Source organism: Natator depressus, chromosome 1 (assembly GCF_965152275.1).
Source record: "Natator depressus isolate rNatDep1 chromosome 1, rNatDep2.hap1, whole genome shotgun sequence".
Lineage (NCBI taxonomy): Eukaryota > Metazoa > Chordata > Testudines > Cheloniidae > Natator > Natator depressus.
Window position 1 is genome coordinate 198,539,795 of NC_134234.1, and position 18,846 is coordinate 198,558,640.

General features: G+C 41.1%; 1 protein-coding gene across 1 annotated transcript in view; it reads right to left on the reverse strand.

Moving 5' to 3' along the window:
- Positions 1-18,846, reverse strand: part of ZBTB20 (zinc finger and BTB domain containing 20) — a 617,628-nt gene that overhangs the window by 400,480 nt on the left and 198,302 nt on the right. The window contains exon 4 of the mRNA XM_074974219.1: positions 18,237-18,312. The gene's annotated coding sequence lies outside the window, so the exon portion shown is untranslated. The remainder of the gene's footprint in view (positions 1-18,236; positions 18,313-18,846) is intronic.

The following is an 18,846-nucleotide window of genomic DNA, read 5'->3' on the forward strand; positions in this document are numbered from 1 at the left end:
AGCAAACATCACTGTTCTGCAGAGATCTTTGCAGGATGCAGACGGATTAATCCCCTTTGCAGGAGATTGTCCAATACCTGATATGCCGCTCAAAGCCCCTCTGCATCCCACACAGGCTGAGGGAGGATCTGCTCCCACGTTTGGAGCCTTGTTTGTATTTGGTTTCTGGCAGCCTGTCTATATACCTTAAGTTTTTACAGCAAGAACATCTTAAAATGCCAAATCGCAGGATCCCCTCCTGTTCATCTTTACTCCTTTATTTAATACAAAAAGACACAATGTTCTGCAGTGATTTTTTGTTGTTAATTAATTAATTCATTTGAGACAATTCCTTAAAATTTCATTTTAACAAATTTTTGTGTGGGTGCATTAATTACTTTAAAAGATGCTCACAACTGACACTTATTAAAAGGCTTTGTTCACACACACACACACACACACACACACACACACACACACAAAAACAACCTTCCAGCTTCTTTCCCCCCTCCTCCCTTCTGAGCAGGTACCTGCTATCAACTGCTGGAGTGTGCTCACTCTGCACCCAGAGCTATAATTATTTTGCTTTAATTTTACAAAACCTTTTGTTCCATTCCCATGAGCCCACCTGATCCTTATATTACACTTGCTCTATTAAAACACTCATGCAGAACAAAGCACAGTTGTACTGATTCATAAGTAACTACCCCCCTCCCCTTTCCTTTCATAGTAGAAACACACCACTGCCTGGGTTTTTCATGACACTGTCCCTGGTTTCAGATGCTTGGTCCCAGTTTTGTTTCTTTGCTGCTTTTATATGTTTAGTGCCTGATCGCACTGTGGCATTGCTGTTGTTTTGAATGTGCTGTTGTTTTGAATGAATGTTTGTTTAGTGCAGTAGATTTGATAATCATCAGATAATCAATCACATGCTTGATACAGTAAAAATCAGACATTTTACATTCTGCTCTGTGACACTACAAGAGATTCAGTGCAGAGAGTGCTGGGGAATTTATCTGAATTATAATCAGACTCCAGGATTTTTTTTTTTTTAGTTGTATAGTACACGCACCAGGGCTAGCCCTACATTTCTGTGTGCTAAGTAGAAGACTGTACTTAGGCAGACTTCTGTCATTCACATGGCATCTCTGGCATGGCAGGACATAGCAGCAGTGTAGGGTCAGGGTGCTCACCATTATCTGGACTTGGAGTGTATCATCCTCTGGCTTTTATACAAGGACAAACACACTGACAACTCTTAGGCTGCGATTTTTAGAAAGACCAAAAGGATTGAGGAGGTCAAATCCCTTTTGAAAATCTCCCCCTTAATAAATAAAAAATGACAATGAAAAACATGCTTGTGAATTCTAGGAAGAAAGATAGGGAGAAGAAAGCTCATTACTGGAGGTGGGAGCATCATAAGTGTTTCCTCATCCATCTGCCTTGTAGAACGCAAACTTCTTTGGGCTGAGACAGACTGTACTTTGTGTCTTATACTGCATCAAACACATTGTCAGCTCCAACTAATGAACAAATAATAGTCACATAGAAGGGCAAGGGGTGGATGTGGGCAGGAAAAGTTTTGGCAACAGGGAAAATGGGTTGGCTTCCTGTAGTTCAGCTTTTCAAGATGGGGGTAGAAAGCGTCACAATGGCCTACTGAGTAAGGGAAGTACTAGGTGTGTGTTGGGAGGTGGTGCTGGCAATGTGGAACCAGCCAAAAAGAAGTAAGCATGGTAACACAACGTGGAGTGCAGAGAATATAACAGGAAAAGGATCACAGTGAAGCACATGCAAGAGGGAAATATGCCAAAGCATAGGACAGTGATGGCTGCAGAGCATGCAAATAAATGTTGCAATTTGCCAAAGAATAACCATTCTGCATATTTTATGAAGCATGTCAAATCTATCAGATTTTCTCTTATGAAATCATCATACTATAGCAACAATCATTCTCTCAATCAATCCTCCATGCTGTTAACTGAGTAATGACTGATTTGGGAGGAACTGATGTTTACATATATTTTAAAGTCCTGAACACTTTTCTCTATCTTCGTGAGAGGTGTGTGTGTGGGGCGGGACTTTCATCTAGATTTGGAGGTTTTTACAATCTGATTCTGAATGATGGATTCACTGAATAAAAATTCAAGATTTAAAATATATACACACATACATATGCACATAAACATATGCTGGCTCTGAAAATTGGCAATGGGATAGTAACAGATCCATTCACCTCTTGGTGGTTGGTTCAAATCCAGCCCAGGTGAGGTTTTACTTTTTGATGGCCGTTCTGTGGCTTGTTTGAGATGACTTTTATGAATCAGTCCAGTTCCTGCTGGCCAAGAGCCTGCATCACAGAAATCATCACCGCCATAGCGATCATTAACTGGCTTCTTTGGTACCAAGGAGTGAATCAGCAATGGAGACTGAACTCTCTTCTCGCCCTTGTAATTGACCACTCCAGGATAGAGGGTGGCTTATGCATCTTTGTGTTCAAACATGCAACTTTAAAAGCAGGAAAAAACTAACAAATCAGCTGTGTTCACATCACCAGGAATTGTAGCATATACTAGAAATTTGGCCTAATCCTCATAAGTGCAAACCACTCCCAACCTCCATGGAAATCAAGGGGTGCTATAGGCGCGCCGCATCTCTCAAGATCAGTCCTTTTGTGATTAAAGAGCTGAGAAAGAGATAGAATGCATAATAAACCACAGATATCCCACTTTAATTACTGAGGAAGAGCTCCTTGGCTTTCTGTCTTTTTGCCGCTTAAAATCAAAGAACAGCAGGGAGAATGCTTCGGACTTTGGCCACTCTTTGGTACATTGTGCTGCCAGATGAGAGCAATAAATGAGACATGCCATCCTGTAGTGGATGTAAACCTTGCGATAACTATGTTCCACATTGGGAGGATTTTTACTGTATCAAGCATGTGATTGATTATCTGATGATTATCAAATCTACTGCACTAAACAAACATCCCAGTGCATCCAAGAACACAGTGAAACTCAGGCAGTTTTCCCATGGCTCCTACTTCTTAGGGAGTATGAATCATTAGACTCTGAAGAATTAGACTCTTTAGTTTCACTCTTTATGATATGTTTACTAACCTGAGGGGACTAAAGGTCTCAGGACCTGAGAATAGTTTTAAGTTTCTCACCATCTGTCTGAAGAACAGCCAATGCAAATTCCACCTTCAGATCTGCACTCCTGTGCCTCCCTGTTATGTTTCATTTCACACTTATTGTCTCTGTTCCTTAGAAACAGGAAAAATGCGCATCTGATCAGCTCGCTGAAGTCATGTATACCATGTAACCTGAAATTGTTCCTTCAGTAGGCACTGCTTGGACATCCACTTCGGTCCTCAAAATGAACAAAAATGGAGCTTGTTCGAAAATGGTAAGTATGTTTTATGATTTTTTTTAAAACATTGTTTTATTGAAAATTTGTGAACGTTTAAAAATTTTAAAAGATGAAAACTTTTGTTCAGTTTCCCCCCTTCCTTTCTCTAGTTTATTTTTCCTCTCCTTCCCTCCCTGTCATCCCATTTTGTGACTGAAAAAAAGGGGGAATGGTAAAAAAACTTTTTAAAAATTGGTTATTGTCATTTCCGCCCCCCCCCATCATAAAATTTCAAAACCAGGAAAATTTCTGCCAAAAATGTATCTAATTTTTTAAAAGGCCATTTTTGACCCAAAAAAAGTGTCAAATGAAATACTGTGGTGAGTTCTAATGGGAAAGGGATGGAGCATGTTAGATGCACTTCTGCATGGGTGAGATCTGACAGTACAAGATGTTTTGCTACTGTGATCCTTATGGGCATACACTGGACTGAAGCTCTGGATAATAAATGATCTGCAAAAAGTATGGATGAGCCCAAATCCAAATGCTGGATCTGAATTTCTTCCTTCTCCTGGAAATACAGGGGGTCCCAATCTGGATTCCAACTGCAGTTCAAACTCATCTCTACCATCAAGTCAAGAGCACTGCACTAGGGCTCAGCTTAATTCAAAGCTTCCATCATTTAAGTTTTGTAAAAAGTTGGGAATTCCATCCCAAAAATGTTAACAGAATCCCAGTAAAATGTATGAAAATTCTGGACACAGCGAGATAACTTTTCCAAAGAAACTGGATGAACATAATTCCATCCGATGAGCTGACAGAAATAAAGAAACAATGTCCCACAGTACTCCTCACACCCGGAAGGAACATTCTTTCCATGAGGTAAAACCAAGTGCCTGACACACGGGATGGCAATTGAACTCAAGGGCCAAAAGGTTGGTGGCCTTTGCTCAGTGACTGAGGATCAGAAATCCAGAGAATCTCTTCTGAGTTAGAGAGCTACAGGAATGAGGCACCAACTATTAAAAGGAATTTGCATCTCTACGGTAGCAAATATCTAACATCCAATATCTGAAGATGGCTTGGCCCAGCACAGATAGGAGCTGCCACTATGGTGTCCCTCCTTGTAGAGGGGAGAAGGGACTGACTGTAATGAAAATAAGGGGCATTCCTTACTGAAGCGGCTCAACAGGCAGACTTTGCAGTTCTCTTTAGCTCTCTAAATCCTGACTTGCATTAAACAGTTAAGCAACAGACTGCTGACTACAGTTACAAAGTTTGGATCTGCATTTTCACAAAGTTTGTGTGAGAGAGGCTGAATTAAAGCAGGATCTATTGGGTGAGGGCCCACCACCGCAGTATGTTGGGATCTGCCATGGACATTGGGAGCAGGAGCATCACAAATTTGACTTGTTGTGTGGAGGGCCTTTGGTAGGAGTGAATCTGGACCCCATTAGTCTTAATCCACCTCTGCATGGGGGTACAGATCCAGGTTTTGATTTTAATTCCTATTACAAAGATCTGAAGAAGAGTCTGCATAAGCTCAAAAGCCTGTCTCTCTCACCAACAGAAGTTGGTCCAATAAAAGATACTACGTTATCCACCTTATCTCTAATCTTATCTCTAATATCTTGGGACCAACATGGCTACAACAAGCCTGCATACTACAAAGCTATTGTAAACGTTGCTTACAAACGTGAAATCTCCTTTATCACCCAAAAAATAATCCAGGATCAGGTCACCATCATGTAGATAAAATGAGTAACAGCTGCTCCACAGACCATGCTGAGACTCCATTTGCCAAGTCAGAAGATGATCCTACTTATTGTGAACAGTCAGGACTTCTCCAAGATGAGTTGCTTAATGATGAGAATGACAATAAAGCAGTGAAGAATTAGGGGTGTGGAGCCAGTCTCTTTTGAATAGTGTCTCAGATGAAAACAGAGTGTCCAAAATAAAGGCAGCTTCATCCAAGCTTCTCTAGATTTGGGGGTGGTTTGGAATCTGAACCCACACCAAGTACTGAATTTTACAGTTGACTGAAAATGTTGTAATTATCTTCCTAGTCTCCCCAGGAAGTGGTAGAAGCCCACTTTAACAGCTAAAATTACACTGGATTTAGCTATGGAAAGTATACTGTAAGGAACAACCATACTTAGGGGGGGAGGGATAGCTCAGTGGTTTGAGCATTGGCCTGCTAAATTTAGGGTTGTGAGTTCAATCCTTGAGGGGGCCATTTAGGGATCTGGGGCAAAAGTTGGGGATGGGTCCTGCTTTGAGCAGGGGGTTAGACTAGATGACCTCCTGAGGTCCCTTCCAACCCTGATATTCTATGCTCTGCAGGGTTTATTTATTTACAAGTCTCGAGAGTACCCAATGAGACAATACCTAACAGTGTTTATTGCAATGAAATACCTATGTCCAGTAATAACTGTCCACAACATAGACAGTTCTGTGCCATTTCCCGCCCCCCATCACTCACAGCAAAAACTCAGTTTGCTATTGGACCACATCAGGTCAGCAAAAAGCCAGGTGACCACCTAAATGTTTCCACTTTAGTCCCAGAGGAGGGGTAGTGAGAATGAGATGTGACCTTTATGTATATACATGGCACCTAGATACAAGAATGTTGGGTACGTTAGAAATTGAGACAGAGATGCATCTTTCATTGTTTTGTAAAGAGCATAAGTTTTGGCTGTTGTAGGACCACAACAAGGAGCAAATTCCAGAGCTGAAGATCCTCCACCCTTTCTGTCTCCAGGAGTTTAAACCTGGGGCAACCCATCAGTCCTTCTAGGTGAACTAATAGGCCCCTTCTCCCTCTGTCTGCTCTGATCCACTGCGTATATAGATTTGCCATGCACTTCTACTTACACAGTTTGCTGGCTCATCACACAAGGCGATTCTATTTTAACAGAGATTTAAGATAAGCCAAACCAAAAGGTCTTTACTTATTTTTGGTCCTGCAGCAAGAGCTACACTCAACAGTTACTGTGCCTACGTATATACATACATACCTATTTCCCAAAAATTCCTCCCCCTCCTTCCTCGACAACATCACTGGGTTTGTGGGTATGATGTATGAAGCAGAAATAAAGAAAAACAATTTATTTTCCTCTATACCAGTACAGATCTGCAGGGCAGAGAGGAGCAAAATCTTGTTTGGACTGGTAAATTGAACAAACATAACACAAGAGCCACAGAGGAAGCAATTATATGCAACACCAATTCCTGTAATTTTTATTAAGTTAGGTTTGGGTTAGAATTTTTGTTTGTTTTCTTTTTTCTGTTTCTGCTCCCTTCCACCCAATCAAAGACATACTATAACCTAGAGCTGCTTACAAACAGGTTTCTGAGAATGATTTGTGGCTTAAGCTTATACCCCATATTGGAAATGAATTAGAAACAATAGTCTCAGCTTTATACGAGTGGGAAGAAATGCAGGATCCAAACCTTCAAATATACAGGCAGGTAAAATTCCTATTGTAGTTAGTGGGGGCTTTACTCACACAAATATAACAAAACCATATATCCTTAACACATCTCCACCATCTCCCATTTAGTCCCGCCAAATTGGTGGTAGAATTTAGCTTTAAATACACACACCAGTTGAGTTGACATTAGGCTTATAAATTGAGAGTTTGAATTGTCCAGAATGTGCTTTGTTTATTTCACTAAACTTAACCAAATACAGATCATGGGCCCAATCCACAAGCCCTCAACATCCAAAAACCTCAGTGCATGAAGAGGGCTTGCAGACCTGCCCTCCATGGAAGTACCAGAGCAGAGCTGATCTGGGGACTGGACTGCATCAACCATAGAAAGAGAAAAGTTTTACCACTGATTTGAATGGGAGTCAGAGCAGAGCCACAGAGCTAGTACAGGACCAGTGTGTTTAAAATGCAGATAAAATTGACTAGTGCTTCGTCACTTCCCAAGAAGAGAGGATTGTTTTGCTGGAAAGATTAAATCAGACCAGGGAACATAGGAGACTTATAAAGTGGAAAGACAAAGAAGGGGGCCATGCCTTATAAGAAAAATAGTCTTATGCACCCTAAAAAACAAAAATTAGTTGATAGAGTCACAGAGCTTGGGCCAGGAGGGATCACTAAATCATCTATTCTGACCTGTATATCCCAGGCCTCTGACACCACCCAGCACCTGCACACTAAACCCAACAACCAAAATGAGACCAAAGTATTACAGCTCACAGGAGACTAGACTATTATATTTCACAGGCAGAGAAAGGAAGGGACTGAGGTGCACCACTGCTCAAGACCCCTGAAATGGCAGGAAAATGATAAAGTGAGATATACCCAGATAATTCTGGCAAGGGACCTGCCCCCACATGCTGCAGAGAAAGGTAACCCCTCTACCTCAAGCTCACTGCAAGTCTGACCTGGGGGAAAATTCCTCCTGAACCCCACATATGGTGATGTGACCAACCAGGACAAGGGCAGTCAGGCCTAAGGACTGAAACGAGAGTTCAGCATGCTACTCAGGGTCCACGGGGGCAAAGTTCAGGAACGAGCTCAGGGTCAGTACTGGAGGCACAGAAGCTGAATGCCAGAGCCAGAGGATAACCCAGAGTCATAAGCCACAGGTGGAGCAGAGGATTGAAGCCAGAAGTCAGAAGGCCCAGGAGAACAGGGGCTGGAGTTGGAGCAGGTGGAGCAGGAGCAGGTTTGGAATCAAGGCTGAACACAGAACAGGCTGCACATAGAGTAGTAGCAGGAACTGGAAGCATGCTGAATCAGGGCAGGAGCAGGAACTGGAAACAAGAGCAGGGCAAGTGCAGCTATGTGCATGGTACGTGTTGAGCAGCTGCTGATCTGCTCTTGGTGCCAGGCTTATAAGAGGGGCTACTAAACCAGCAGCCAGTCATGTGCTGTAACTACTCTGTCAGTTCCAAGGGAGTGCATCTGGGCTCATTGGTTGCCTAGCAGTGAAGTTAGTCAGGGAGCAGGCCAGCAGCTGGTCCTAGCTGGACTGGCCCCTGACAGCAATCTCTAAAGAGCCATTGGGCCAGGTTTCTCAGGGCAGGCCCAGTGGAAGGTCCACAGGAGGTCTGGGGCATGGATGTGTTCCACAGGTTCCCACGACTAAAGCCTCTAACTGGCATCTAGGATCCCGATGTACTTGGTGAATGTGCATGGCAAGGTCAGCAACAGTGGGCATTGGTGAAAGAAAGACTGCTCGGTGCCACCCCACACAGAGTCCCATCTTCAACCATGGCTATCCCTGATCCTTTAGAGGAAGAAGATAAAAACCTCCCAAAAAATGATGGGGAAAAATATCCCTGCTTGATCCTGCCAGTGGCCAGCTGAAACCCTGAAGCATGAACTTTAGAAACATACGACAAACCAACAGTGAACCCCAGGATTGTTCAAGCCTGCCCCCTACCATCACAAGCAATCCCATTACACAATCACACTCATACATTTTTCCATCTCTCTTAAAACTAATTAAATTTTATCCCCCCACAACTCCTATAGGGAGGCTGTTCCAGAACCTCACCCCTCTGATAGTTAGAAACCTCCTTCTAATGTCCAGCCTGAATTTGTTCATGGCCAGTTTATATCCATTTGTTCTTCTGCCAGCATTGTCCTTTAGCTTAAATAGCGCTTCATCTTTCCTGGTATTTACTGCCCTAATGTATTTATAGAGATCAAGCATATCTCCTCTCAGCCTTCTTTTGGCAAGACTAAACGAGCAAAGCTCTTCCAGTCTCCCCTCATAAGATAGCCCCTCCATTCCCCTAATCACCCTAGGAGCTCTTCTCTCTTCTCCTGGGCAAAAACACACATACAGTTATCTATACATCACTGTTTTATAGTTAAAGGGCAAATGTAATTGTTCCAAAAAGTGTTCCCTTTGAAATCTATAAAAGGACATCAAATATTTATCTTTACCCTGTAGATTCCTTTCCTCTACATCAACTCAGGAAACGCCTGCATTTCCTCCTTTACCTTGAGGTTGACAGCACAAAAGAAAGTACAGTCAGTATCCTAGATCCAGTGGCATTGGAGTTGTGTTCAAGAAGTGACAACACCGTGGAGAATCTGCTCAGTTATACCAGTTGCTACAGCTGTCATGAACTCCCTCAACACTGCTCTCATGCTGCTAGCTAGTGCATGTGGAAGGAAGAGGGGAAGGCAACAGAGTCACTGCCATACCCCAAGTCCATCTAGATATGCTCCAAAATTAAAATGTATCTAAAATATAATTAAATATAATAATCATATAGAGAGCTGTGGCCATGAGAATCTGACAAAACAGGGCCATAAAAAATACGTCTCACCAATAGCATACTTAGGCAATCTGAGATTGCCTGAGTTGCTGAAATGTAAATTCTAGAGGGGAATTTAAAAGGTGTTTTAGCTGCTGTTATATTAACAAAAAGTATAATTTACCATACAGCATTGAAATTCTCCCAGATGCTACTGACTGCAATGGTGAGAATGTGTTTCCTGTGTCTTAATCTACTTACTAGCAAGAAATCCTGTCCAATGAAATATCTGTAGAACGTTAGCTCCCACTGAGAGACACCAGCATAATTTAGTTAATGGAAATATTGAAAGAGTGACAAGTGGTTCTAAACATGACTTTGAGATGAGAGTAAGCCAAACAATGCAGATCTGGATCTTGGTTTCAAACCTTCCCATTCCCCACCAATTTTCATATCTGCAGTTTTGGTTTGGCCCATTATAGAGATAACAGTCAATTATGAAATTTGGACCCAGTTCAGTCTCTGAAATCTCCTGAAGTTCAGGGAGTGGCTGGAAGCAAGGATTTGGTTCAGGACTACTCATAACATACAGACTAGATGATCACAATGGTTTCTTCTGGCCTTTGAATCTATGAATCAACTATACTGTTGCGTGTCTAAGTTAATTAGAACTCAAGACTGTCAAATAGGTTCAACTGGAATTATTTAATCAAAGATTATCAATCAGAAATTAGTACAGCACTATATAGAATACAGAAAAAATAGATACATTAGCATCCTTTGATGTGATGATGATGATGATGTCTCTCCTTCACTGTACCTGGAGGGACGCAGCAGATTCATTCCCCAACTAAGTTCCCATACCAGTGTCATTACATAGGGTTTCCAAACAAAGAAAACCTCTTTGCCAAAAAATCATGTTTTGATGTCATTTCTATACAGTCTCAGTTTACGTGATTTAACTGTGAAGGCATGATTATTTACAGCTAAGAGGACTAACAAAATAATGTATTTCAGTGGGTCTTTCTTCTCCCATAATTATTCTTCCTGATCTGCTGTGACAATTATCCCTCATCAGTTTCCCAGATTTATATATACTTATGTAAGCATTATATACATGAAGGGAATGGTTTCCCAGATTATCTGAAGAAGTAGTAGTAGTTTGGGAACCTTTGCACTACTCTACTCTCTAGGCAGGAGTGGTCTAATTCCAAACAGGGTCCAGATTCTCCCAGACATCGGCTCTCTGCCAAAAACAGTTCAGGCTTCTTTCCTCCTTTTCCCTCGAAGACAATCACTTCTCCCAGCTCATTTCCCTCCTGTAACCCTAGGTTGAACTCTTTTTCTTCCTCCCATGCACAAGTCCTTTACTCTTCCTAGAGCCCACTCCAGCAGGCAGCTGTTTGTCTTCAACCAACTGTGTGCTGTGCTGCCCCCTGTTATTCTGTACAATTTTTCACTTAGATCCTCTAGGAAGTTGGGTCCCAGAACCCAAGGATCCAAGGCTCACTTCCTAGTCTGCCTCTGGCACAGGTTTGGGGATGGCAGACTCTGAGCAGTGACAGTTCAAATGAAAACAAGCCCATTCCACAGACATCCTCCAGCCTCGACTCCCACATGGAAGGCACAGCACAACAGTAGCGGGAGGAGAAATTTCTCAAAAGCTCCACCGGGGGGGGACTATTAGCATTTTTTAGAGAAAGAATGTGGGTGAAAACAAAAGATTGTATTCTTGGTAAATAACACCAGAAGCTCTACTAAGCAGATAATGAAACAGTGAGTGCACGCTAGCGCTACTAGGAAAATGGACCAAATGGGAAACTGATCTTCTTCCATTTCTATTTTTCCCAAGGCCACAGGCAAGCTGCCTGCCACACATTATGAAAATGGTACTGGCACTTCTTACATTCAGGGCTTGCTCCTGCAGCCTTTATTCTCATTAATGAGTCCAGTGAAGCCTACACAAATGAGCCAGAGCTGCAGGATCATGACCTAAGAGGGCTCATTTTCAGCAAGGGTTTGCAGTAATTTGGCACAAAATTCCCATCATTGCTGCTGGGAAATGCATGCCTAATTCCCTGAAAATGTGCTGCTGCTAAGAGTCACAGGACTCCTGATTACTTCTTGCCAGTCTTAAAGAGATTAGATAAGCTACTTCCACCTTATAAAAGGCTTTCATTATTCAAAATTTCCATGAGAACAGTATGTGGAACTGGAATGAGATGCTTAACAATATGTTATAGGCCTCTTAAAAAAAAAAGCCAACCATGGATACCAATTGGTTCAAAAGATTTGTTGATGCAGTTTCTGATTCAGGGATGCCATCAATATTACTGACATTGAAAACATCTTGCAAAGCCAGACCCTGTTCCAAAGGCCTTTAACAGCACAGAGCATCTGCCAAGTGCTTTCCATTTCCATTTGTGCTTCCCCACTGCCACCTCCAGCAGGCTCAGTGATGGGCAGAGCTGCAGAAGCAACAGGTTGGGAGGAAGAAGTTGCTCCATTTAAATGGAGGATATGGGGAGCTCTGGGATGAGCACAAAGTATTCTGGAAGCAGACTTCTTCTGTCATTAGAAAATACAGCACTTCTTAAAGACACGTTCAATGAGAACATTTCCTGTCAGAGCTCACAAGACTAGGCAGAGTTTGTGTTGGCACCAGAACTGCTAATGTGTCAATGGTTGAACTCCCCAGAGAACTCTTAGAAAAAGGGAGAGGGTAACATTCTGATCCTCACTGCACCAGTGCAAATTACTGAGATTGATGGATTTACATTGGTGTAACTGAGATAAAAATCTGTCCCAGAGGTGATATTATCTAAGGATGGGTGGTGGTGATGGAAGAGATACAGACACAGAGGACCAGATCATGTACTGGGGTGAGTCAGACCTACACCAGAGGAGGATCCTGCATAGAAGGTTCATGCATCTCACATATCTGAGGCTTTGACATTTCCAGGGATTTATTTAACTATCTCCAGTCTATTCTGCCAAATGCTGGCAACAATGTAAATCCAGAATAACCATACTGCTTTCAGTGGATTCACTCCTGATTTACACTAATCTAGCTGCAGAATTTGGCTCTATGTGTTGAGAAGAAGAAATACATTTATAGCAAGGGCTGGCAAAAGCCAGCATGTTTGTGTCAACTCTTTTCTTTTTGTAAATTCTTATCTAATGACATCTCTGGCTATAGATTAACTTTCCTTGCTCAATATTCTTTAGTCTTTCATCTCTCTTGAAGTGAGACCAGCAAATGCTTTGATAAGTGGAGTGAAAGATTGTCTCGTTTCACTGTAGCCTCTTTAAGTGTTGAAATGTTACAGTATTTTATAACTTATTAAAGCAATACTGCTCAGGAAATCAACACTGAAATCCCTGCACCTTCTAAAATGAATGAATCACGACCAATATCCCTACGCCTAATAGAGCAACTGTACACTAGAGAGCTATTTTCCTCTCTCTACCTAATGTAGCAAACACACCACTAAAACAAAAGCTGCATGCTACAATATACTTTCTAAACTGTGAGTGCTCCAGCCTGCATTTTAAGTACAGCCTTAGAAAGGAACGCCAGATATCTAAAACAAAAAGTGAACATAAATGGACATAAATAACGTTCAGTACTAACTGCTATCAGTTGACTTGCAGATGGTCTGATTAAAGCCAACCTGAGAGCAAACAAAAATATCTACTGTGTTATCAGAGTTCCAAGACTATTGTACCCAAAATGGTCTCACTATTGTTCTTTTGAGGATGTTTAGCTGGAGATTCAAAGACAACAAAGAGTCAACCCTGAAGTTGCATAATCTCCTGAGAAATTTTCTTTCTGTAGAAAAGGATTACCATAAACCCCGCTGCATATTTATTCTTTCGATCATCCACTGTATTTTCACCTTTAAACTGTGACCATGTCCCATGTCAGAAGACCTAAAATAAGGTGATTTTTTAAGGAACAAACAAGTAACTTGGATTTTCTCATTTCATCTGAAGTTTAAGGACCAGATATCCCAGTGGTGTAAATCAGTGTAACTCCACCAAATTCAGTGAAACTGTGCGGATCATCATCATCTACAAATCTGGACCCAAAATGTCTACACTAACACCCTCCCCATCTTTGTCTCAAAAACAGGGTTAAGAAGTTGTCAGCACCACACAGAGTATCGGTCCTTTACCTTCAAGGGGCCTTGCTGACAATATAACTGATCAAGGATAAAATTTTCAAAAGTGCATAAGTGAGTAAGCCTGAGTCCCATTTTCCAAAGTGCCAAATACTTAGGAGACTAAATTGAAATCCAATGGCACCTGGACTCTTAAGTCACTTACACACTTTTGAAACTGTACCCCAGGTCAGATACTGCAGCAAAACAGACTTCTACCTTCTCAGCCAATCCAATGCTGGAGGCAAATTTTGCCTTGACTTACATCTATACCACAGCATTAACTTTCATGGGGTTGCAGGAGTAAAAATCAGGGTAGAATTCATCCCCAGGAGTTTCTGGATTGATGCCTCATTGTGGGAGAAAGAGAAGGCAAAATTAATTCCTTTTGTTAGTGCTAATACAATTCTTCAGTGACAGCCCCAAGACATTGAGTTCTATTTAGGGCAGACAGAATCCCAAACAATTTTTGTACACAAACGTCTTCTCCAGCAGACCCCTTTCTATCACAAATTTTCTGGCAAAAAGAGCTTAGCTTGCCACCACCCTGTGAGCAGTGTTGGAGCTGATGGAAGGAACAGGAGTTAGAGAACTGCTGGGGAAAACAAAACTTGTCTCAGGCTTGCAACTCTGGTTAAAACAGTAAGTTACAATATTGGTGAGCAGATGCCCATGTCCCCCAAGCGCTATGATGTTCAATGTACTGTAAAGGAGAACCTGAAGGATATGTTAGGGTGGACTGTTTGTTGCTTCAAAATATTTCCTTCTTTTAAAAGCACTCCTCTGATGGAAGAGGCCCTTCTTAGCCCTGACATCCTGACGCTACACATGCAGCATGCACTCTGGGATGCCTGCATTCCATGTCACATTGGCTTGGGTTCTGCCAGTTCGTTTCCTTATGCCTGCAAACTCAATTGAACTTATGAAAATTCAAACAGTCTTCTGTTTCATACATCATCAGCAAACATAATTAGTAGACAAAATGAATTTGTTCTTTGTAATTTGGAGGCTATGCAAATGTTTCTGCTGTATAGTGCAGAGGAGGGGATAAAGTTTGGTAAGCAAGGTTAATTCAGCATGGAGGAAAGTATGGAGATAGACAAATAAAGAAAGAATGTTTGCAATAAAAATACTCAGTGAGGAGAGTGAGATGGTACTTTTGCAAATTACATTTGGCCTTGATACCTTTGAGTAATGGAACAAAACAAAGGCACAAGTGAGTTATGAAAGATCATCCCAGTGAGTGACTGTATCTCCACCCCAGGTGTTTTGTGCACACAAGGTGTTTGTTAATAATAACAATACTTAGCACTTCCAAGAGCTTCACAGACACTAACTAAATAATGTTCACATAGGTATGTCAGTATTAGCCACACTTCAAAATAGATATGAAAAATGAGGTCCAGAGAGGTTAAGTGACTTGCTCAATGCCATGCGTGTCTGAATCAGGAAAAGAATACAGGATCTCTTGGCTATTAATCCTGTACTCAGACCACTAGGCTACATATTAGCTGAATTTTTTCAAGGCAGCACATATAGTAAAAATGTATCTACTATATGCAATTCTTATAAGTCTTAGATAAGGGACACATGGTTAAATTCCTAGACACTGCTTTGAAAATTTATCCCACACCCGTATATGTTTTGGACAATTTTAGCTTATATGTATAGATCTTTGCACAAGGAAAAGATACTGACTCCCATTATTGTTCATGTTAAAGGAAAGCAAATTCTCACCTGGAGCAGAGATTATTCTGCATAAAGGGCTTGATCCTACTAGGTGCTAGCCCTGATACACTAAAGTAGTTAAGCATGTGCTTAACATTAAGTATGGGAGTAATCCCTCTGACTTCAGTGAATAAATGTACAACGGTTAAGTATACACTTAAATACATTGCTGGATTGGACCCAGAGTGCTCAGCACATTGCAGGCTCAATCATACAGTCACCTCCTCTGAATAGCATGTCACACTACCTTTACAAAGCCCCTTTTTCAGGTGACTATCAGGCAGATCCTCAGCTGCATAAATGGGCATAAACTCCATGGAAGTCAACAGCATATATGATTTGCACCAGCTCAGGAGATGGCTTACATTCTGAACAATCAGATGATGTAGGGACATCACAGCCTGGGAATGATCTCTCCAGACTCCATATTTAATTTTTTTTAAAAATAGGTAGTTCTCTATTTACAGGAAAGCCATTTTCTGAGATTAATCTCATCCCAGATCTCAGAAATTAGCAGGCACTGTTCACAATGAACCTCCGTAAGAAACAACGCAAAACTTCAAAGCATCTTTTCTTCTATGGCTAATCACCATGCATTATAACTGTTTTGTGTTACTGACTACATGGACACTCGACTGTAACAGCAATATCCAGATTTCATTATTACGATTTGCATGCCCATCCATAAAAATCCCTCCACCATGCTCCTCACAGCGTAAGAATCATAAAGTACAATGATCCTGGTATATTTCAGAGGTGGGGCTGTATGCTGAGGCTACAGAACCTAGGAGCATTTAGGAGTTTACAGGCAGGATACTTTTGAAAAATGAATGATGGAAGTAAGTTGGAGATAAGATAATGCATGCCATAAAGAAGAGGTCCAGCTATGATGGTTTGATAGAGCAAAAGGAAGGATGGAATTGTGCTGAGTCAGGATCCTGTGTCCCATTCCCAACTCTAGGACTGATTCGCTCTGTGACCTGGAGCAAGTCATTTAACCTTTGTGCCTCAGTTTCCCCATCAGTAAAATGAAGATACTAATGTTCTGTTTCTGCAGGTCTGTTCCACATTTACATTTAAAGTTGTTTTCCTCAACCACTGAGTCTCTGATCTGCTTACCAAGTGATATCGCCCAGCCCAGCTGGCTGTCAATCATCAGAGCCATATACTGCTAAATAGTATTTCGCCGCACTGCTCCATCAAGGACCCAGTGACCATCTGTATCCCAAAGATCCAAAGAACTGGCCTTAATTCACTCTTAGATCTATTAAAATTTGGAAAGGAAATGTCTAATGCATTCGAAGCAAAATTCTCCTGATTATTATTTTATAATATACAGGGAATTACAAAAGGGCTTTTAGATTCAGTGTTCATACATTTCAAAGTCTTTCCCCCACAACCCATCCTCTCCACCCCCCACAAAATGTTATGTCATTGGTACCACTAAATCTACTGTACCTTAAACCTAGGTCATAGGCTCAGAGTTACAGTGATGACCATGGTGGCCAGGGATACTGCTTGTGGTAGGAAGTTAAGAACTATGAGCAGAACATTTTAAACCCAACTCACTGGCCACAGTCTGCAGTTAATGCACAGTATTTAACAACACAATGGCATGCCCCTGCCAGTAATGTAAAAACGCAATGGATTAGTGCCAGAATGGCACAATCTGCCTCACTGACTCATGCCTGGCATTCCATTCCTGGAAGGGGTATTATGTGCCCGCAGTATGCTGTACCCTTCAGCTAGTCTCCAAAGTAAATTCATTAGTGTTGAAAGGGGGTGAAAACCCCCTTATGTAACAGTTAAAACACTGAAACACTTTGTGCTATAAAACAAAGATATCACTTGGGAAGAATTCACAAACTTCTGGATTTCATTACCAAACTTACATTTTGATCTTAAATGAGAAAACAGATTGACTTTGCTTTGTAGTATTTCACAACCTTTTATTGCCCAACTAAAATCCCTTTTCCCCTATCATCTTTAAGATTTTGTTTTGTTTCTTTATTATTTTTAAACTCGGAGCATCTGAGTCTTTTACACTGTCTGGTCATTCACTTGCCTGTTATTCATGCACTGAAATCCCAAGTATTAATTGTTCTCTCGAGTACATTGACAAAGCAGCTTCTAAATAAGAATAGACCAGAGTAGATGTAGACTTTGACATGCATTTATGGACTAATGGGGCTCTTAGAGACAGCCTCATCTCTCGTTCGAAAACATAAGATATGCTATTTTGACTGTTTCCTAGCACAAGAGGGAACACACATACACACACACACAGAAGAATTATGCATTTCTGACCACATCCAATGTCCTCAGGCAGATGACTCCTGTTGTGATGTCACCAGAAACTTTCTCTTTCTTTTGATTTTTCTTATAACAAAGGACAAAAATGTCCTATGACATCACAAAGGAGAATGAATTCTATTTCTGATGCCATCAGGAATCTTTTGCTACTTTCCATTATCCCTGCACCAAAGTGCAGGAATCCTTGGTGACAGGATGACAGGAAATGTATGTCAATTGGGACAAAGCTACACACCATTCCTAATAAAATTCGAAACAGCCAGTGGAAAGAATTGGCAATTTGGGGTCTGACATAAAACCTGGTAAAGATCCAGCACAACTTCCTTTAAAAAATAAATAAATGTCATTTAAACTTGTAAATCCCATCCAAGGGCACTCTGACCTTTATCCATGTCCAGTTACTGTGCTAACACTTTTATTGTGTGCACTGTTTCAGAGAAATACTGACAAAAGGTACCGGAAAAGCTTTTACTTACAGGAATGCAGTGCAGCTTAATCTTTTTGTTTTTAAGGTGCAGTGATTTCAGCATCTAAAATGTAACTTCAGGCAGTCTGAAAAGAAACAGGTTAAAATCTCTTTCAGTTATAATTGGTATTTCAGATTTAATTAAAAATTAAACTTTCATAATATTTCACCATCCAAAGCAATGCATTATCAGTCAAGCGTGGCCTTTTTTTTTTTTTTTTTTGGGTTAAAAAAGGCTCTTCCCAGAGTAGTCTGTAATGAAGAAAGGGGGGGGGAGCAATTCACAAAAGCAAAATATGCCTCTGCTTTAAAGGATCTCAGAATAACATGGAAAGAAACCTCCTGCCCCTTAATTTTAACAATCTACCTTCTAAAAGGAAAATCAGGCATAACAATTAAAAATGACAGAAAGACAACATCACATACCGATGAGTGCGGAAAAAATGTTAATCTCAGCCAAATAAGGAAACTGTTAGGACCAGAATGTACAAACTGAAAGAGAAAATATGATTTTAAATAATGTTAGCCAAATATATTTTTAAAATCCGTTCTACAACACGTAGTACTGTCAGACAATTGCACAGAGGGGAAAAGAAAGACAGGCAAATTTAGAAAGAAGA